Source organism: Oncorhynchus nerka, linkage group LG27 (assembly GCF_034236695.1).
Source record: "Oncorhynchus nerka isolate Pitt River linkage group LG27, Oner_Uvic_2.0, whole genome shotgun sequence".
Taxonomy (NCBI): domain Eukaryota; kingdom Metazoa; phylum Chordata; class Actinopteri; order Salmoniformes; family Salmonidae; genus Oncorhynchus; species Oncorhynchus nerka.
Genome location: NC_088422.1, coordinates 30,660,064 through 30,677,502, shown reverse-complemented (window position 1 = coordinate 30,677,502; position 17,439 = coordinate 30,660,064). Strand labels below are relative to the sequence as shown.

Sequence of the window (17,439 nt, the reverse complement as noted above, 5' to 3'; positions counted from 1 at the left end):
TAAAAATTACAACATTGTATCAGCCTGACGTCTAGTGCAAACCAGATGTCAAAGCTGACGTGCATACCTATATAACGTGACGTAATGACCAAGTAAAAGTTTGCCCTACACTTGCAACACAGCATTCCTAACCTAGCCCACAATGTCTGCTGTGTGCATCGAGTCGTCCACAAGTTGAGCAGTCATTTGAAAGATTAAGAACATTTCAGAGGCAACTCAAAGGCGAAATCCATTAACGCCAAGATAATGGAATTCCTTGCCCTTGACAATCAACCGTTCTCTGGTTCGGGGGTGATGTTGGCTTTCACGATTGGTCGAGCACCGGTACACACTATCAAGTGCGCTATTTTTCAGATGTTGCCCTACCAGAGTCACAGTGATATCGTCACTGCATACTATGGAACGCCGTTTGGGTCTTTGCGTGTCAAAAAAAAAGAAACGCGTTAAATAAGCTTTTAAATTTGACACGTCAAATAACAGCTCTATTATATAATGTGTGTTCTGAATATGCATGTGCAAGCCAAGTGCCACCACTACTATCAGTAGCACTGTCAAAGCTGTACGAAAAAGTCAGCAGACATCGGCCACGAACGATGTTTACAATACCGCGTTGGTAATAAAGAATTATCTGTTCGACCGCAACTTCTGGGGTAGCTAGCTTTAGCTTTGTGCCAAGCTAGCACTAATACAACCAGCCTGAAAACAATGACCAGTAGAAACTGCAGTCATTTTCATTATTCTTAGCAACGATTTAGGAATCCTTGTGAGTAAGTATTAGCTAGGTAGCCACTTGTTCGCCTATTGAAATTGAACTTCAGTTCATGAAAATAAATAGCTAGCCAGCTACTTAACCCTGTTGACCAAAACTAACGTTATAAGCAGCCAGCTAGCTTCATCTGGCTAGAGAGGCTCGACCGGACCGAAGCTAGCCACAATAAGGATTAGGCACAAGAGTAGAATTTGTGGTTTTCCTTCAACATAAAAGTACCTCTTTGAAAGTGATGTAGAAGGTTACAATTGGTGGAATCATGCCATATTTAGACTAGATAATGTTAAACAAGGTTGGAATGTGAAGCAATGAAATTGGGTATCAGTCTACTCCAGTGGTCGCCAACCGGTTGATCAAGATCGACTGGTCGATCTTCAAGGCATTCCTAGTCAATCACCAAATATTTCTGTAGAAAAGCCAATGAACGATAAAGGCTTGCGCTCCTTTTTAAAAACTGTTTTGGGCGGTAGCCGGTAGGTGCACTTGATTCAAAAGTCCTGTGCACCAGGTAAGCAAAGTGTTCCCATGAGACAAACTCCGCCTACCCGGCAGACCGGCAAATCTGTGACTAAATCGAGTGCAACTACTGCGCTGCCAAATCGGATAGCTCAAATCACTGAGGCTACAGAGCTTGCATGATCCTGGCCAAAGCCACGTTTAATAGGCTACTAGTCTACGTAAGATTTAATAACTTTTAAAACCATGACCATAGAAAGACTCAACGAATACAGCAAAGAGCTGCTGTTTATATGAGTGAGTTCATGTTTAAGTTTATAATCAGCACTGTCACCGTTTATATTCAACACTATTACAAAACACGCTTCTCTGTACTTCCGCTCAGGCTGCCGCTGCAATGAATGAGTAGCCAATTACCGAAAGCCCTACGTTTAATTATTATTAGCTTGTGTCAATTTTAATATTAAGGAATATTTAACTTTCTCTGGTCATTGGAACAACATGAATTTGTGCATGATGCCGATGCGGTGCGACTCGAGTTGTGCCATCAGGTGGAAGACGGTGTCACCTCTCTCTGGTCAGTCTCATCGGAGGAAAGGAAGGAGAGAGCAGGGACCGTGAGAGGCGGTAGGGAAAAAAATTGTTTATCAGTCATCCAACTCGGAAACTTGGGCATCTTTCTAGAGCTCCGACTTTTCGACCTGAAGATCACTGATGTCGTGATTTGACCTCGTTGACCATCAGATGCAGGTACTATCAGTCCAGTAAAATTCAAACGGATATTATTTAAATTCATGCTCCACAGTGCCTCACAAGTGCTAAACCAACTGATCTAATTTGTTATCAAAGCTCGAGTTTTGAAATATAATATGGTCTGATTAACAATATTGGCAGGCCAATCATATATCTAATATGCGGTGATAATGTATTAGGCCTACTGCCCAAACCTCATACCTACAAAACTGTTTGTGTGAGGTTAATGCAAAAAAAAAAATCTGAGCAGTAGATCTCAGCTTGCTTTTTGACTGCAAAAGTTATCTTGACTCAGAAAAGGTTGGTAACCACGGGTCTACTCGGTGACACCCACAGAACAACTGAAGAGTTTATGCAAATATTAGCATTGTAGCTCTTATCGCAGGATTGTGACTGTGTGAAATCACCTCCCCAGTCAGCCTATTGTGTGTATTGACATTCATATTGCACTGTACAGCTTTCACGATTGGGGATCAATTAAAATGGGGTATCAGTCTAGTCCATAGCCAAGATATTTTATACCAACGTCCTCCTCTGAGTTAGACTCCAAAACATCCATGCAGTATTGTTTTCCCTTGGGAATAGTGTTCAATACACATAGATTGACAATAAATGTGGCTCAGTTCACAGTTGTTTCAGAGTCCCGCAATAAGAGCTACGACACTAATGTTCTCTGGGTGTCACTGAGTAGACTGATACCCCATGTCATTGATCCACAATCCATAGTTAAGGCTGTACAGTGAGATAAGTATGCCATCAATGCAATTCTAAAGAATAATACATCCAGTGTGATTTCAGATTGTCAAACTAACAAAATTGTCCTCATTTTATATAACATTCCAAACTCGTTTAGCATGATCTATTCAATTATGGCATAATTCTAGTATTTGTATTCATTTGCATCACTGTCAATGACACTTTTATTTTTAAGGCTAACTGCAAAGTCCACTATTGTGGCTAGCTTCACATAGATGGGGCCGACCACCATTAAATCAAAGGGTTATTTTAGATGACACCTAGCTATAAAGTTAGCTAGCTAACTATAGCTACTGAAACAGATGTCGTTTTGCTATGTTTGGGGGAAGAACATTGTTTGCATCCATGAGCTAGCTAGCATTTTTTTTATGACCAGCACTGCAGGTGCGCGAGACAACTTTACCAGCATACCATGTCTGGTAATGGGGACATACGTAAATGCCAACAAAATAACTTTTGTCAGTGTGGTGTGTGTGTAACCTTTATTTAACTAGGCAAGTCAGTTAAGAACAAATTCTTATTTACAATGACGGCCTACCCCGGTCGACGCTGGGCCAATTGTGCGCCGCCCTATGGGACTCCCAATCATGGCCGGATGTGATACAGCCTGGATTCGAACCAGGGACTGTAGTGACACCTCTTGCACTGGGATGCAGCGCCTTAACGCACACACATGGACGCACGCAGCGGTCTAACTATTTAACTGTACTAGAATGCTTAAAAAGGTCACTAACATTTTAAATATCGGTATAGTTTTGTTGAGCGAGGAAAATATCAGAATCAGACAAAAATATAATCTCGGTGCATCACTAGCAATTATCATGCTGTTTAAATCAGCTTCTTGATATGCCCCACCTGTCAGGTGGATGGATTATCTTGGCAAATGAGAAATGCTCAGTTATTGGAATGTAAACAAATTTGTGCACATAATTTGAGAGAAATAAGCTTTGTGTATATGAACATCTTCTGGGATCTTTCACTTCAGCCCCCGAAACATGGGACAAACACTTTACATGTTGCGTTTATATTTTTGTTCAGTGTAACAAGTACAAGAGATTTTCCATTGTTGTTTGATAAAAAAGTAGGTTTTTGAATTAAGGTTGGTGTTTGCATTTTTTGCATGTGCAGATACTCCCTTGTGTGATAAGAAAATACAAAGCATGCATCAGATTGTTTTGGAATACCTGAATAAACAAGTTCAATTGTATTCCCTAGTTCTAAAGAAAGTTGTTTAAGTATTTATATGCAGAGTAGCTAAAACACCTTTCTTTACAAGCAGTAACTTTAAATAAGCTTGTTCTAAAAAAGGCAACAATGTGGGTGCTACAAAGTCATCTTTGTTGCCATGATACAACAAGGAGGAAACAATTAATAAGAATAAAGAGAGGATACAAGAGATAACTGGGCAGGCAGAGCTCATGTGACAGACCTTCTCCCCCATGGCTGTTGATGGCCAATTGAATGAAGCTGGGGACGTATGTTGTAAGTGGGCACACTGCTGTGGGTGACCCTCACATGCATATCTGCTCACCCCTACACCCTGCAGCATCTGGCCAAAGAGATTAACACTTGCCCCTCACCCCCATAAACCCCCGAGGCATTTGTTAAGGACCCAAAAACTCAGGGCTGTTACGTGACACCCCTGTAGAGAGGCAGCCAAGCCATAATAATAATAAATATATATATATTTTTTTACACTCGCAGATCTATCACCCAAGAGTTGGTTTGGCCCCAACCCCAACACAATCTCCAACCACAATTTGTTCTCATCCCTGTCAAGTTGTTGTAGGGTGCTGGATTCTGAGAACATGCCTATTCGAAAACAATGAAGTCTACGTACATTTTGTCTAAAGTAACAAGCATTAGCATCTTTGGAATTAAATCAGCAATATACATGAGATTGGATGCATATATGAACATAGTCTACATAGTTCACTAATGTAAAAGCATGTAGGAGTAATCCAAAATCTATAGATCCAAACAAAAAAATCTATGGGAAACGTCCAGGGCAGGTCAGGTCATCCATATGAGTTAACAGATTGGCTGTCTAACAGGCAATAATGACGGGCAAAGTCTGAATGGTCTCCATGAGTGTTCTCCACTTAAACATGTTCCTTGTACTGTCGTCAAAATAAATTCAATTTCACTTTCCAAGAATGGCCTAGTGTTCCGGCACAGACGTGTAAGCAGTGAGTCAGTGCCTGGTCAGGCTCCAAGAATCCACTTCAGCTGCCAAACAGAAGGAAGTCCGCACAGCACACGGCCAACCACGTTCCCTGAGCGCTCATCACTACACAACTCTCCATGATGAGGGAACCAATGATGTCGTCAGTGTGAAATATCACGCAACGCCCATTTCCAAGTTTGTCAAGTGCAACCTGCATTTTTACTGTAGGCCTATGCTAAAAACATACCGCACAAAACACACAAATGGTTAAATGAATGTTTTCTGAATATTATATAATCAGAAAAAACTATTCCCAAAAAGGAATTATTGACATTAATAAACACTGTTAATCTTGTGGTCCACTAGACTTCTCAGGTACCTTTTGAGAAAAGCACACAAAACAAACAAGACGTTCAGTTAATTTATTCTCACCATCTCCGACAACTACGGATATTGACATAAGCATTACGCATCTGCAGCACCGCTTGACTCGTAAAATACCCTCGTCTCATAGATGTTGTGCAACAGGGTTTGGAAATAAATACACAGTCACAAGAGATGTGGTCTCTGGCAGTTGACACTAGCATTGTTAAATGTGTTCTTGAATTGAGTCCGTAAGGCTGCTAGAATACAATTACTTTTAGTGTAAGTAGACACTTATCCAAGTAAACAAAAACATTTTCTCTCAAACAATAGGTGTGGGGTCCCTGCTTATCGTGTCACATAGCTTCTACTGAACATACAATCACACTGAATCCACACGGAGTCAAATTTGAGACAGAGATGAGCTGCTGGATCAATGTGTAATGCAGGTCACACAAGAGTTGTAAGTTTTGATAGAGACAGAGAAATTTGTAAATGTTTTAGCAATCAGAATGCGACGAGATCTGCCTTCACAAAGCATGACTAAGTCGCTTTGGATAAAAGGGTCTGCTAAATGGCATATTTTTTATAATATAAAGTTGAATTTAAACATGTAGAGACAGGGTATAAGCCCAAGCATGGCCCCATAATTACTGTATCCATACATGCATACAATTCCTTAGCTCTTGTTAGATTCTGTAGTCCAACCCCACTCATTTCTCCCCTCCCAGAGCCAGTCTACGGAGCAGACACACCAAGCTTCTCTCCATGGGAGTTCAATTTAGGGGCCTTACTCAGTTTGCCCATTCCATCCAGTTAAGCTGCTTTCACAAGTCGGCAGCAGTCAGATGTGTTTAGTCTGCTTTTCACCATTAAGTATGCCATTGCCGACTGTTGATCTGGCTGTGTTAGAACTACAAGAAAGATTTTATAGCTATTTAAACTCTCGTAAGAATGTTTCAGATGAACTACATGTTCACTTATTAGATGGTTCTCCGATTGAACATGTTCCAGCATATAAATACTTAGGTACTTGGATTGATATGGATTTGACGTTAAAAAAATCATAAACATATGAGCTGGTTAAGAAGCTAAGATTTAAAGTTGGCTATTTCTACAGAAACAGATTGTGCCTTTCTCAAAGCAATAGGGAAGCAGATAATTCAGTCAATCTTTTAATCTGTTCTTTATTATGGTGATATTATTTATCAAAGTGCAACTGCTACTACTCAAACCACTGGACCCAAGCTACCTTAATGCCATTTGTTTCGTCACAGGTGACAGTTTCGATACACGTCACTGCATCAAAAGTTTGGCTGGACTTCGCTAAAAGACCCACAGATCTATACATTAATCCCATCTAACTAGGTAAATTTGCACCCTTTGCCTTGATGACCGATTTACACACTTGCCATTCTCTCAACCAGCTTCACATGGAATGCAGTCTTAAAGGAATTCCCACATATGCTGAGCACTTGTTGGCTGCTTTTCCTTCCCCCTGCAGTCCACCTCATCCCAAACCGTCTCAATTGGGGTGAGGTCGGGTGATTGTGGAGGCCAGGTCATCTGACGCAGCAGTCCATCACTCTCCTTCTTGGTCAAATAGCCCTTACACAGCCTGGAGGTGTGTTGGGTCATTGTCCTGTTGAAAAACAAATGATAGTGGGAGAAAGGGCAAACCGGATGGGATGGCATATCGCTTCAGAATGCTGTGGTAGCCATGCTGGTTAAGTGTGCCTTGAATCCTAAATAAATCACAGACAGTGTCACCAGCAAAGCACGCCCACACCACTCCTCCGTGCTTCACGAGGGGATCCATACATGCGGCGATCATCTGTTCACCTACTCACGGTGGTTGGAAGCAAAAATCTCAAATTTGCGCTCATCAGACCAAAGGACAGATTTCCACCGGCCTAATATCCACTGCTCGTGTTTCTTGGCCCAAGCAAGCATATTTTTCTTATTGGTGGCCTGTAGTAGTGGTTTCTTTGCAGCAATTTGACCATGAATACCTGATTCATGCAGTCTCCTCTGAACAGTTGATGTTGAGCTGTCTGTTACTATATGAAGCATTTATTTGGGCTGCAATCTGATGTGCAGTTTACTCGAATGAACTTATCCTCTGCAGCAGAGGTAACTCTGAATATTCCTTTCCCGTTGTGGACCGCACGATAACCAGTTTCCACAAATTAACAAGGCACACCTGTTAATTGAAATGCATTCAAGGTGACTACCTCATGAAGCTGGTTGAAAGAACGCCAAGTGTGCAAAGCTGTCATCAAGGCAAAGGGTGGCTTTTAAGAATCTCAAATATAAAACATATTTTGATTTGTTTAACACTTTTGGTTACGACATGACTCCATATGTGTTATTTCATAGTTGATGTCTTCACTATTATTATAGGAAAAAGTAAAAATAAAGAAAAACTCTGGAATGAGTGAGTAGGTGTCCAAACTTTTGATGGTACACACACACACACACGCACTTAGGTTGGAGTCATTAAAACTCATTTTTCAACCACTCCACAAATGTCTTGTTAACAAACTATAGTTTTGGCAAGTCGGTTAGGACATCTACTTTGTGCATGACAAGTAATTTTCCCGACAATTGCTTACAGACAGATTATTTCATTGTATCACAATTCCAGTGGGTGCCTTTAAACAGCTTGGAAAATTCCAGAAAATTATGTCATGGCTTTAGAGGCTTCTGACAGGGTAATTGACATCATTTGACTGAATTGGAAGTGTACCTGTGGATGTATTTCAAGGCCTACCTTCAAACTCAGTGTCTCTTTGCTTGACATAATGAGAAAATCAAAAGAAATCAGCCAAAACCTCAGGAAGAAAAATGTTGGACCTCCACAAGTCTGGTTCATCTTGGGAGCAGTTTGCAAATGCCTGAAGGTGACACGTTCATCTGTACAAACAACAGTATGCAAGTATAAACACCATGGGACCACGCAGCCGTCATACCGCTCAGGAAGGAGACGCGTTCTGTCTCCTAGAGATGAACGTACTTTGGTGTGAAGTGCAAATCAATCCCAGAACAACAGCAAAGGACCTTGTGAAGATGCTGGAGGAAACAGGTACAAAAGTATCTATATCCACAGTAAAACGAGTCCTATATTGACATACCCTGAAAGGCCGCTCAGCAAGGAAGAAGCCACTGCTCCAAAAACCTCCATAACAAAGCCAGACTACGGTTTGCAACTGCACATGGGGACAAAGATTGTACTTTTTGAAGAAATGTCCTCTGGTCTGATGAAACAAAAATAGAACTGTTTGGCCATGATGACCATCGTTATGTTTGGAGGAAAAGGGGGAGGCTTGCAAGCCGAAGAACACCATCCCAACTGTGAAGCACAGGGGTGGCAGCATCATGTTGTGGGGGTGCTTTGCTGCAGGAGGGACTGATGCACTTCACAAAATAGATGGCATCATGAGGATGGAAAATTATGTGGATATATTGAAGCAACATCTCAAGACATCAGTCAGGAAGCTAAAGCTTGGTTGCAAATGGGTCTTCCAAATGGACAATCACCCCAAGCAGACTTTCAAAGTTGTGGCAAAATGGCTTAAGGACAACAAAGTCAAGGCATTGGAGTGGCTCTGACCTCAATCAGAAAATTTGTGGGCAGAACTGAAATGGTGTGTGCGGGCAAGGCCTACAAACCTGACTCAGTTACACCCGCTCTGTCAGCAGGAATGGGCCAAAATTCAACGAACTTATTGTGGGAAGCTTGTGGAAGGCTACCCGAAATGTTTGACCCAAGTTAAACAATTTAATCTCTTCGGGCTAGGGGGCAGTATTTTTAAATCTGGATGAAAAGCGTGCCCAAAGTAAACTGCCTGTTACTCAGGCCCAGAAGCTAGGATATGCATATAATTGGTAGATTTGGATAGAAAACACTCTAAAGTTTCTAAAAAAAACTGTTAAAATAATGAGTATAACAGAACAGATATGGCAGGCGAAAACCTGAGGACAAACCATCCCCAAAAAATGTTCAGCCTACCACTTTTCCAATGGCTGTCATGTTATTTCTGAGGCGAAAACCTCCCAGATTGCAGTTCCTAGGGCTTCCACTATATGTCAGTCTTTAGAAAGAGTTTCAGGCTTGCTGCCATTTTGGCTGTAGTGTTTCCATGTGCGTGGATGAGAGCACGTTCTTTGTTTTTTTAATCTCCGGTAAAGACAATAACGATTCTCCGTCTTAAATGTTATCGTTTATTTACCTATTAGGGTACCGGAGGTTTGATTATAAACATTGTTTGACTTGTTTGGAGAAGTTTATTGGTAAAGTTTGGGATTCATTTTGTATGCATTTTGAAGGAGGTTAAACCGGTAGAGTATTGAATGAAGCGCACCAGCTAAACTGAGTTTTTGGGGATATAATGGACTTCATTGAACAAAAGGACCTTTTGTGATGTAGCTGGGACCTTTTGGAGTGCCAACAGAAGAAGAGCTTCAAAGGTAAGGCATTTATTATATCACTATTTCTGACTTTCATGGCGCACCTGCCTTGGTTGAATTTTTTCCCCATGCTTTTGTATGAGGGGCGCTGTCCTCAGATAATCGCATGGTGTGCTTTCACCGTAAAGCCTTTTTGAAATCTGACACAGCAGCTGGATTAACAAGAAGTTTATTTTGACGTATGACACTTGTATTTTCATGAATGTTAAATATTTCTATCATTTGAATTTCGCGCTCTGCAATTTCACAGGATGTTGAGGTGGATCGCTAGCGGAACACCTGCTCCAGAAAGGTTACAGAAAGGTGTGCCAGCAGCATACCACTCTGCATACCACTGCTGGCTTGCTTCTGAAGCTAAGAAGGGTTGGTCCTGGTCAGTTCCTGGATGGGAGACCAGATGCTGCTGGAAGTGGTGTTGGAGGGCCAGTAGGAGGCACTCTTTCCTCTGGTCTAAAAAAATGTCCCAATGCCCCATGGCAGTGATTGGGGACACTGCCCTGTGTAGGGTGCCGTCTTTCGGATGGGATGTTAAACGGGTGTCCTGACTCTCTGAGGTCATTAAAGATCCCATGGCACTTATCATAAGAGTAGGGGTGTTAACCCCGGTGTCCTGGCTAAATTTCCAATCTGGCCCTCAAACCATCACGGTCACCTAATAATCCCCAGTTTACAATTGGCTCATTCATCCCTCTCCCCTGTAACTATTCCCCAGGTCGTTGCTGCAAATGAGACCGTGTTCTCAGTCAACTTTAACTGGTAGAATAACGGATAAATAAAATAAATAAAAACAGACAATGTTACCAAATACTAATTGAGTGTATGTAAACTTCTGACCCACTGGGAATGTGATGAAAGAAATAAAAACTGAAATAAATCACTATTATTCTGACATTTCACATTCTTAAAATAAATGGGTGATCCTAAGACAGGGAATTTTTACTAGGATTACATTTCAGGAATTGTGAAAAACTGAGTTTAAATGTATTTGGCTAAGGTGTATGTAAACTTCCGACTTCAACTGTATGCATGCATGTATGTATGCATGTCTAGTACCAGTCAAAAGTTTGGACACACCTACTCACTCATTCATTTTTACTTTACCAGGGAAGACACATTGAGACGTAGGCCTATTTTTCAAAATGTGCCCTGCATATGTGTGTATGTATTGTATTGTGCAGGGCAGGGCACATTTTGAAAGAGACCTACGTCTCAATGTGTCTTCCCTGGTAAAGTAAAAATGAATAAAAATTAAAAATAAAAAGGACTGAATTCTTCCAAGTTTCTAAATATGTTGTTTAGTTACTATACATGTGCATCAAGTATTGTAACAAGGTGATCTCCATTTCAAAAGATGTATAACTTCAGTCTATTTTTCATATAAATTACAGGTAATATTCTCCAATGTAGGCTAATGTATGCCACATTTCACCACAAACTATTATTAAATCACTGAAACAACTTTCCAGAGAAACAGTAAGCTACAATAACTCTGTGCCAACCCAGCAGCCTAGTAAATTACAGGGCAGGACAATTCCTCACTTCCTTTCCTACAGCTCAACAGAACAACTTTTTTTCCTGGTGAACTCCCTAAGGGAATGCCGCTTAGCTCAACCATCCATCTTCTCCCTCTCATTTAAAACCAACTTGATAGTAACTTTGTAGGCTCATTGACACTATCCATTCTAAACCTGCTTCCATACAAAGTCAGCATTAGCAACACTGAATTGGCAAAGCAGGCTTTTGGGGTGGACAGGCTTTTTTATACTGAACAAAACTAAAACGCAACAATTTAAAATATTTTACTGAGTTACAGTTCATATAAAGTAATCAGTCAATTTAAATAAATAAGGCCATAATTTATGGATTTCACATGACTGGGAATAAAGAAACACATATGTTGGTCACATATACCTTTAAAAAAATAAAGTATGGGCAAGGATCAGAAAACCAGTCAGTATCTGGTGTGACCACCATTTGCCTCATGCAGTGCGACATCTCCTTTGCATAGAGTTGAACAGGCTGTTGATTTTGGTCTGTGGAATGTTGTCCCACCCCTCTTCAATGGCTGTGCAAAGTTGCTGGATATTAGCGGGAACTGGAACACGCTGTCGTACACGTTGATCCAAAGCATCCCAAACACGGTCAATTGGTGGCATGTCTGGTGAGTTTGCAGGCCATGCAAGAACTGGGACAGATTTAGCTTCCAGGAATTGTGTACAGAATCTTGCGACATGGGGCCGTGCATTATCATGCTGAGACACGAGGTGATGGTGGCAGATTAATGGTACAACAATGGGCCTCAGGATCTTGTCACGGCATCTCTGTGCATTCAAATTGCTGTTGATAAAATGCAATTGTGTTGGTTGTTCGTAGCTTATGTCTGCCCATAACATAACACCATGGGGCATTCTGTTCACAGCATTGACATCAGCAAAATGATCGCCCACACAACGCCATACATGTGGTTTGCGGTTGTGAGGCAGTTTGGACCTACTGCCAAATTCTCTAAATTGACGTTGGAGGCGGCTTATGGTAGAGAAGTTAACATTCAATTCTCTGGCAACAGCTCTGGTGGACATTCCTGCAGTAACCAATCGCACGCTCCCTCAAATCTTGATACATATCTGGCGTTATTGTATGTGACAAAACTGCATATTTTAGTGGCCTTATTGTCCACATCACGAGATGCACCCATGTAATGATCATGCCGTTTGCTATGCCACACCTGTCAGGTGGATGGATTATCATAGCAAAATAAAATAAAAAGCTCAATAACAGGGCTAAACTAATCTGTGCACAAAATGAGAGAAATAATATTTTTGTGAGTATGGAATATTTCTGGGATCTTTTATTTCAGTTCATGAAACATGGGACCAACACTTCACATTAAGCATTTATATTTCTGCTCAGTGTAGTTTCAGAGGTGTGCACTATAAAAAGTGATGGGGCAATCTACTTTCCTCACACCACATAGATCTCAGTTGTTTTCACACAGAGCCACAAGCAAGAATGAATCTGCAAGCAGAACAGTTACTGTACAATGCAAACAGGTATGTACTATTCTCCCAGTAAGTATGCTTACTACTTGGGGAAACAGACAGCCTGAAATCAAAACCCTGTAACTGAAACTTCTAAGTAGTATTATTTCACAGCAAAAAAGCATATTCCAATCAATATGCTCTTGATCTTATTTGTTTCACGTTGTAAACACTTCTTGTGAACATTCAACATTCTTGGAAGTCAATGTAGTTGACTAAGCTTATTCCCAGGAGCCTGTTTACTTGTTTGTTTCACATAACTCTCGAGTACTAAAGCATCTTTCCTTAAAAAAAAGTAGATATTTTAAAGCAGAAGGGCAACTAATTCCAATCTGAGGTAAATAAATCATGCAAAGAACACTTTTTTTTGTTTTCTTCAGAAGTTAATTTCAAATTATGGGCTATTTTGAAGACAGACTCCAGCAAAATCTTGTGCAAACGTGTTATGTCAAAACAAGCACTGACTTGAAGCTTTTAATTGGCCAGGAACACAGGTGACGGGGGTAAAGGCAATATATCTAACAAAAAGGGAATGACAAACACATTTTCAAAATAAACATTACAAAGACAGTAAAATACACTGCATAGCCACCACGCCATAATATTTCTTAATTGAAAATGCAAACTGATAAAACCCTCTAACCAAAGGTGTAACATTTTGCATGTCATACTGAGGAAGGGGAACTTAAATCCTAATGTAGGCCTATGTTAGGGCTAATTGACGAGATCAACCAGAAAAGCAACAAAACTACTCCAAATGCTCTCCCAAACTAATTAAGCACATGACAAACAAATTAAAATGACAAAACCATCACCAAATGTAAAATTTTCAACCGAATACACAGGCAATTTTCTAAAATGTGTCAAATAAAAACTTGAAGTGGAAAATAAAAAGTCCAGTCACATCATTGGTGCATGGTTTGTTTCCAAACCAGAAACATATGTCCAGACTCCATATAGGAGGGGGACTAGTGTTACAGGCAATTAAAAAAAAAAAAAAAAAAAAAAAAGTTAAAACAAAAATGTTCTTTCTGAGAGTCATGTGATGAGTAATGTGGATACCTGATACTGATCTAAATAATGCTAGCTAGCTAGGTCTCCCTCACTAAAAATAATTCTAGCAGCACGCGCTGTGCCGAACATGTAAATACAAATTATTCCAATTTACACCTTTTTTTTAAAAACCTACCTTTTTGACAAAACCCTCGAGGGGCGACGAAACTGCCAGCGTAGAAAAATGTTGTACTCCGAGATTTGATGTTAATTTTTTCTTTTACAAAAGCTTGAATATCCAAAGTAGTTTATTTTAACCCGTAAATATGCGGTATTAAAACGAGGAAACTTTTACAATATATTATACTTTTCCCACGTTTACCCAACTTGCCCAAAAGAAAACAATGCGCAAAGCATCAAAAGAAAGCTTCCTCCGGGGAGAGGTCTGCCCCAATCCCAGACCTTCAAATGTACAAGGTAAAAACGTAGAAAGAAAAAAAATGTAGGATATGACTACACTAGCTACTATAAAATGTGATGAAGTCTAGTTGTACCTTTCGGCACGAAAAGGTGTGCAATATTCCCACTTCAATTCTAAGAGATTTTAGAAGCGATAGAAGATCCGTTCGTCGTTTTCATAAATCCATTAGCTCACGAAGAAACAGTCAAACCGACTCCAAAAGTTCCTTTGCTGGGGTTTTACTGGCTGAAAGACTCGATATTAAATTGTTTTAATTGTGCGTTCATGTCTATCTAACTTCTCTCAACTCAGGCTGCCCTCGACCACCCCCGGCCAAATTACTGCATACAGACAACGAGATTCCAGATTCGTGGAAAGCCTTCCCCCCGACCATCGCAGCAAATGCCTATTCGCATCACTCAGTTAGAACAAACCTGGCTTCCCCTGCCATCCACAACACCTCTGTACCCACGTTTTTCAGCGCGCTCTTTGCATTGTGGGATTGTAGTTCTAAACGCGCGCTCTTTGCCCTCACACACTCAACACATTTCAGATTTTTTTCTTTTAACAGGAAATGATCCTAATTTGTATTACTGCATGTATGCTAATGTTCCTTTGAATGCTCAGCATTGATCCCGAACAGACTTATTATAAAAGACACACACACACATACACACATACAACCACACCATTCTATTTATCACAGTAGCTGCTGGGCATTAAGGCTTAATTGTATAGAACACAATATGTTGGCAATTAGACCTGACATAATAAATGTAAATCCAGGACTCTCAAATTAGTATAATATTGGATGGGTAGGCGTATAACGCGAACGTCTAGCAACCCGAAGGTTGCGTGTTTGAATCTCATCACGGACAACGTTAGAATTTGAGCTAATTAGCAACTTTGCAACTACTTACTACTTTTTAGCCACTTTGCAACTCCTTAGCATGCTAGCTAACCCTTCCCCTAATTTCAACCCTTTAACCTTAACCCCTAGCCTAGTTAACGTTAGCCATATAGCTAACATTAGCATTTCCCACTGAGCCACCTAGCTAACAAATTGCAATTCATAACATATTATACGAAATGGACGATGGAAATCCACAAATTAATACATACCGTAACATGTCATACTAATTGGAGTGTTCCGGATTTATATTTACTATGTTACGTCTACCCCTGAGTCCAGGATGGATAGAGATGCTACAGATTCTGCTACTGAAAGACAAATACCTCATTTCAGGCTGGGCTACAAGTAAGGCTGTTTATAACAGGTAGTAGTTACTGAATCTTGTTACAGAAAACGCCAGAAAGAATGTATCTACCTAGTTGACCATTACCCAGTCTTATTCTTTTTGAGAGCAATAATGCAGATCTGAAAGGCCCCCATTGACCTACTAAAGGGGGCCCCCATTGACCAACTATAGCAATGCATGGAGGTGGCAATGAGGTGTGAACAAGACCAACAGAGACTAATGAGGAGAATACTCATGGTGCATTTTCACTGAGGATTTACCCCAGTGTTTTAACAAAAAGCTTAAGACTTTTGTGTTTCCACCTCCACGGCCCGGCTCCTAGAACACTGGGCCATGGCCTCAGTGGACCTGCACCGACTTGGGGCAAAGGCAAGGCCGCTGGGGCTTTTCATGTATAATTTTCATAACAATAAGCAAACTGTGAATATGGGTATAGACCTTCGACGGTTAACACCTTTTCACAAAGCAACTTTTTTTATTCTTCTCTTCACTCGTCCTCACTGTCAGCCCTAGCTATGGAAACACAATTTCCCTAGTAATTATTTTATGTAACCTTTATTTAACTAGGCAAGTCAGTTAAGAACAAATTATTATTTATAATGACGGCCTACCCCAGCCAAACCCTAACCCGGACGATTCTGGGCCAATTGTGCGCAATATGAGACTCCCAATCACAGCCAGTTGTGTGAGTGAGAGAGAGTGAGAGAGACCATGAGAGAGAGTGAGAGAGTGAGTGAGTGAGTGAGTGAGTGAGAGAGAGAGAGAGAGAGAGTGAGTGAGTGAGGCTATGTGCACACTGCCCACAAAATGAGGTGGAAACTGAGCTGCACTTCAAATGTATGACCATATTAGAGACACATATTTCCCTCAGATTACACAGATCTGCAAAGAATTCGAAAACAAACCCAATTTTGATAAACTCCCATATCTATTGGGTGAAATACCACAGTGTGCCATCACATCATCAAGATTTGTGACCTGTTGCCACAAGAAAAGGGAACAAACACCATTGTAAATACAACCCATATTTATGTTTATTTATTTTATTTTTTGTACTTGAACTATTTGCACATAATATGACATTTAAAATATCTTTATTCTTTTGGAACTTTTGTGAGTGTAATGTTTGCTGTTAATTTTTAATGTTTATTTCACTTTTGTTTATTATCTACTTCACTTGCTTTGGCAATGTTAACATATGTTTCCCATTCCAATAAAGCCCTTAAATTGAATTGAAATTGAAATTAAATTTGAATTGAAAGATATATATATATATATATAAGTAAGAAAATAAACTAGAAGATAGGAAAAAAATAAAAACGAATGCAGGCTCAGTAGAAAACACTGATGCCAGTTTGAAGAATGTAAATAAGTGCCCTAAAGATGTATCAATGCAACAGTAATAATGATACTACATAACAGACCTAAGATTTTGTGGTGAAGACTAACTATATGCTTTTTCTTATTTCTCTACCTGAGACATTCCACTCACATACATTTCAAACCCATGTTTGATGGCAATAGCAAGCTAAAACTGTGTGTCACATCTAAAACCACTTTACAGTAACTGGATAGAGAACCATATGAGGACATCAACACTATTTTAAATAGCAGCAGTGTGAGCGCATCTGGTAACTTACTCACTACAAAGCATAAAAGCCACTGCTCTCTGACTCCGATCAATCACATCTTTTATATATAGGGACTTCATATGGTCTTTGTCTTTGATGCCATGTCACCCCTGCGCTGCCTCATTTGATTTGCATCACATGCCTAATAAATGAAGTTCTCCTAATCTCATTTGCATTGACACATGCATCCCAGTTTGGTTGTCTCCCACACAGGGAGTAAAATTAACAGCAGAGTTGGTAGGGAAAGGCCGGATGTATTATTCTATAGTAATCGTAAATATATCATTAATACTTTAGCATCTTTATATTAATACACAAAAACAC

At 40.2% G+C, this 17,439-nt stretch overlaps 1 protein-coding gene across 8 annotated transcripts in view; it reads right to left on the bottom strand.

Annotated features, from left to right (window-relative positions):
- Positions 1-14,676, bottom strand: part of LOC115111572 (fibroblast growth factor receptor 1-A-like) — a 47,649-nt gene extending 32,973 nt beyond the window's left edge. For 5 of the 8 annotated variants that reach the window (XM_029637740.2, XM_029637745.2, XM_029637744.2 and 2 more), the window contains exon 1: positions 13,962-14,676. The gene's annotated coding sequence lies outside the window, so the exon portion shown is untranslated. The remainder of the gene's footprint in view (positions 1-13,961) is intronic. The other 3 variants (XM_029637746.2, XM_029637747.2, XM_029637741.2) reach the window with 2 other exon arrangements.
- Between the last annotated feature and the right edge of the window lie 2,763 nt (positions 14,677-17,439).